The sequence below is a fragment of the Mandrillus leucophaeus genome, unplaced genomic scaffold, assembly GCF_000951045.1.
Source record: "Mandrillus leucophaeus isolate KB7577 unplaced genomic scaffold, Mleu.le_1.0 Scaffold2, whole genome shotgun sequence".
Lineage (NCBI taxonomy): Eukaryota > Metazoa > Chordata > Mammalia > Primates > Cercopithecidae > Mandrillus > Mandrillus leucophaeus.
The window spans coordinates 8,995,970-9,001,571 of record NW_012102031.1 but is presented as its reverse complement, the minus strand read 5'-3'; positions in this window follow the sequence as shown (position 1 = coordinate 9,001,571).

The following is a 5,602-nucleotide window of genomic DNA, read 5'->3' as shown; positions in this document are numbered from 1 at the left end:
ACAAAATTTCTAAAACTCTGTCCGCTTGTTTTGGCTCTTGCAACTCAGTGTGAGCCATCACCAGGACAGCGTAGATTCTGTCTCAATGTCTCATTTATAAAATGAATTATATTTATTTATAAATAGCTCCATAGGCTTCCTTTTTTATTTTACTTTTTTTATTTTATTTTATTTTATTTTGAGATAGAGTCTTGTTCTGTCACCAGGCTGGAGTGCAGTGGTGGGTCTCCGCTCACTGCAACCTCCGCCTCCTGGGTTCAAGCGATTCTCCTGCCTCCGCCTCCCAAGTAGCTGGGACTACAGGCGTGCACCACCACGCCCAGCTAGTTTGTGTACTTTTAGTAGAACAGGGTTTCACCATGTTGGCCGGGATGGTCTTGACCTAGTGATCTGCCTGCCTCGGCCTCCCAAAGTGTAGGGATCACAGACGTCAGCCAACACACCCAGCCTATGGGCTTCTTTTAAGGATTAAATAAGATGGTTCATAGAAGACATTCTGCATCTAGAAAATTATAAACACTCAGTAAATGTTGGCTATCATTATTTTTGCTATCATGGAGTTTATTTATGTGTAAAGTAAGAGTAGTATGAATACCAGGAAGGATTTGTGGGTGAGTGAGGCACTTGGAGACAAGACCAGCCTTGTAAGAATCTGGTCAGTAGCCATAGCCTACCACTGATAGTGCAAATGCACATTATCCCCAGAGATGAGCCTGTTCATCCCTGTAGCCTTAGGACATGGCATTTGCACACACTGGCACATGAGTTCTTCTGTGGGGAACTGGGAGTGTGGCTGAAACTAAGCTGGGGATAACCCATCGTACACACTCAGACTGGAGATCGCCTCCTGGCTCCCTTCTGTCCTAGTGCTGCTCACATATCTGGTTTCTTGCTTTCTCAGAGCCGTAGACACCCCAGAACTCTGCCACCTTTTTCTTCTGTCCCATGGACTCTCCGGGAACAGAGGGCTCAGGAATAAAGCTGACATTTAACTGTAAGTACTGCCCTGTACCAGACATCTTTCTTTCTTTATGATTATACTTTTAAGTTCTAGGGTACATGTGCACAGTGTGCAGGTTTGTTACATATGTATACATGTGCCATGTTGGTTTGCTGCACCCATCAACTCCTCATTTACGTTAGGTATTTCTCCTAATGCTATCCCTCCCCCAGCCCCCCACCCCCCAGCAGGCCCCAGTGTGTGGTATTCCTCTCCCTGTTTCCATGTGTGTTCTCATTGTTCAACTCTCACTTATAAGTGAGAACATGCAGTGTTTGGTTTTCTGTTTTTGTGTTAGTTTGCTGAAAATAATGGTTTCCAGCTTCATCCATGTCCCTGCAAAGGACATGAACTCATCCTTTATAATGGCTGCATAGTATTCCATGGTATATATGTGACACATTTTCTTTATCCAGTCTGTCACTGATGGGCTTTGGGTTGGTTCCAAGTCTTTGCTATTGTGAATAGTGCCGCAATAAACATACGCGTGCATGTGGTACCAGGCATTTTTCTAAACACTTTACGTGGATTCAGTCATTTGTTCTTCACAAAATTGGATGAGGCAGGCACGAGTATCATCTCCATTTTATGGATGACAAACACATGTCCAAAATCAGTTCTCAAGTGAGTGAAAGAGCTGGAATTTGCACCTCACTGTTGGTTTCAGTACCCACACCCTTCCTTCCCTACGGAGCTCCACTGTTTCTGAGCTACTGTGCTTGTCATCGCATGCTTTCATCATAGACAACAGCAGCAAGGAAGCCAAGAAGATAATTATTTTACGGTTTGGGATTTTAATATATTTTTGGCAGCAAAGCAACTTGACTCTCTTAATTGCGCTTTGCTCCATCTTGAATTAAAATAATTACATTGAGTTCTGTGACAAACAGTGGAATGCTAGTAGTCATTCTTCCAACCAACATTTTTTAAGTATCTTCTGTGTGCTGTCTGGTATTGCTGTGTGCACTTGTAATGCCGAAGAATGAGACAAGGCAGAGTTGCCCAAGAGGTATGCAGTGTAGTGCAGTGGTAGAAAAAATACTAAGAACTATGTTTGAAGAAGGGGAAAGGTTCAATTTTCTCATTCAAACATTTGGATACTTTTATAAGGGCCTAAAGGCATAATTACAGGACAATATAATAAGTGTAGTAACCAAGGTTGGTGCAGGCAGAGAAAGAGAGGAGAGGAAAGGGCATTTCACACAGAGGGAAAAACATGGATAAAGAGAACAGTCAAAACAGTATTTTTAAGAATAATTCCAGAAGTGGCAAAGCAAAACATCTAACAGAGAGGAGTCTTGGCTTCTAAGGGTGCAGGGTATAGGTAAAGACAAGGAAATATTAAAATTGAGCATGTTGCAAGTTACAGAAGCGTATCAGGGATTTGTGAGTGGTGGATCACTGGGTCCTTCCCTCTGGGTTTATAGATGGCAGAACTGAGATGGAAGAGTCTGATGTCACGGTTCTCATAGAGCAGACATTCAAACCCAGCTCTTCACATTGCCATTTCAGAGAACATTTTGTTATCTTCTAATGTAGAGAAAAAGGGGACTCAGATTCCTGAGTAATAGGGAATCTGGAATGCATTTGAGATGCGAATTCCATTGGAGATGAGAGAGTCTCATTTGGATAAACAATTGCTCAGATTGTTTAGGGAATCGTGTTGATTTCGTAAACAAAATAAGTAAATGCTCCAACTGTGTACATGTAGAAGACATCCAAAGAGGAAGGGGCAGAAGCCTGATGCATGTAGAGAGGACCTGCTGGTGAGGACACAGCAAGTCACTGGCAGGGTTGGGATTTGAATCTTTGTTTCTAGGCTCTCAATCTAGCACTTGTTACCCAGGGTCAAAAGTCCTGATATCTCTTTGCAACAGAAAGTGCTCCCTCGTCTATACACTATCCCATAAGTTATTCTTAAAGAAAAAATGATCTACAAGACAAATTAGTGCCTCTTTAAAACTTCCTGCATAATAAAAAATTAGAGATAGCAAGAGTCCGGCATTGCAGCTGCAAATGAGAAAATAATGGGCAGCAGTATTTGCTTACAGGCTGTGATAATGCACATCTCTAAGCCTCACTTATGCCCAGTCTCCTGCCCAGAATTGCTCCCCTTTTCCTTCATATCTACCTAAAATACACCAATCCACCAAGCACTGGGTCAAACCACACTTCCTCTGTGACAACACTCCTAAAATCTGCAGCCTGCAAAGATCACTTCCACTTTCTGCCTTCCCAGAGCATGAATGGGAAATTGACTGTAAGAAAGTCAGGAGCCAAGTCTGTACTCACTTGTGTTTTTCCCTAATTGTTTTCCATGGAAATGTCTTATCATCATGATGGGAGAACACGTTCCTCAAGGAAAAAAACAGTATGTCTTCTCTTTATTGTGTCCCCTAATGATAGTTAATATATGGAGCAGTGCTTAGAAAGTAAATGCTCATTATGCTCATTCAGTAAACATCGCATAGCTTATGCTAGAATATACAGGTAAGAGATGAACAGGACACTATCCCTACCCTCAAAAAGCTGCCACTCTCCTGGGAATACAGATGTTTAAAGAAATGAATCAGAGTCCTATTACAGAATAAATTTTGTACCCCTCATTTCACCAAAGAAAGTACCAGAGCACAGCATAGACTTGCTGAGGTCTATGAGTTAAAAAGTAAAGACTCAGAGTTCAAATATAAAGCCAGGGGGAACATAGGGCATTCTGAGGTTACTGCAGGTGGTCTCTCTTATCCGGGACAAAGAGTCTGTGGAAGCTGTCCTCAGAAGGGTGTCTTACCCTTTGTGTTTTGAGGTCCTAAAGTAAGACCCACCTGAGCCTGAGAAGAGGACCACGAGAAAAGGAGAATTAACATTCTAGGGCCACAGAAGGAGTCAACATGCTGTCCTGACCTGGAGCCAGCCCGAAACCACATTCTTTCTTAGCATGTGATTGCACAGGTGGATTGAAGGACATGTTTTCCAAACTCATGACAGTTCCCTGAATGGATGACCTGTCTTCAGCATCTGTGCCCCAGCCCTACCTTCAAGAGTCTTCAGGCAGCTTCCACTTCTGCATACCGGAAGGTGATGCATGTCAGCACCCTCTCCACTCCTCAGACACAGCTCACCCAGGCTGGATTTTATTCACTGCCAGTACCTTTCCCTGTGGGGCAGACGAGAACAGAAAGGGCCAACCTGGACTTGCTCTAGATGCTCGCTCATTTAATATGGGACCCCTTGGTGCCACTAGGGATGAACCAGCTGAAGGATGTTACCAGTAGGAGCATAGGGAAGGTCTGAATCTCTGTAGGTTGAGGACACCCTAGGAGGCATTAGTTATGCCCAGCTCCATCCCCACCTGCACATGAATGTTGGAAAGAATACTTGGTTATACAGTAGAAGAGAGCATTTAAAAATCAAATTTATTGAGGTAGAATTTAGATACAATAAATGAGTGCATCCATTTTAAGTGAACAGTATGAAGCATTTTGTTATATGTATCCACCCATATAACTAGTGAGGGCATAGAATATTCCCGTCACCCCAGAAAGTTCTCTCTTGCCCCTTCTCTATCAACTCTCCTTGCTTCCCAGCCCAGATACCACTGATCTAAGGCCTATCACTACAGGCAAGTTTTACGTCTTCTAGAACTTCATATGCCCAGGTTGGAGTGCAGTGGCGTGATCTAGGCTCACTGCAACCTCTACTTCCTTTGTTCAAGTGATTCTCCTGCCTCAGCCTCCTGAGTAGCTGGGACTACAGGCACGCGCCACCACGACCGGCTAATTTTTGGATTTTTAGTAGAGATGAGGTTTCACTGTGTTGGCCAGGATGATCTCAATCCCCTGACCTCGTGATGCACTGGCCTCGGCCTCCCAAAGTGCTGGGATTATAGGCGTGAGCCACTGCACCCAGCCCTCACTATGGTTTTAATATGCATTTCCCTTTAGATGTGCTTATTGGTCACTCATATATCTCCTTTGGGGACGTGTCTGTTCAAATCTTTTACTCACTTAAGTTTCTTTTTGTCTCTTCTTCTTATTGAGATATAGAAATTATTCATATAATTTGGATACAAGTCTTCTGTCTGATATATACATACTAAATCTTTAAGTGGCTTGGATTTTTAATTTTCTTTTTATCTTTTTGCTGTATATATCTAAGGTATACAACATGATGTTTCAACATACATAGAGTGACAAGGCTACTGTAGTCAAGCAAATTAACATACCCATTATCTGACATAGTTACTCCCCTTTTTAAATTCAGTACCTTTTTAAAAGTATAATTTTAATTTTTTAATACTTTCGTGGCTGGTGCAGTTTTGATTCACTTTCAAAGAAACCTTTGCCTGCATCAGGGTCATGAATATTTTTCTACTGTGTTTTCTTTTTTTCCAAGAAATTTTATAATTTCAGCTTTTACATTTAGGTCTATAATCCAATTTTTTTTCTTTTGCGAGGTAGGATTTGAGATGCTATTTGTTTAGATGGGTTCTTTAGAAATGATGTAGCAGTGTTATTATTTATACCCTACATGTGTGTTAGAATTTACCATCGAAGCCCTCTAGGCCTGGAGTTTTCTCTGGGGGAAGGTTTTAAATTATTTATT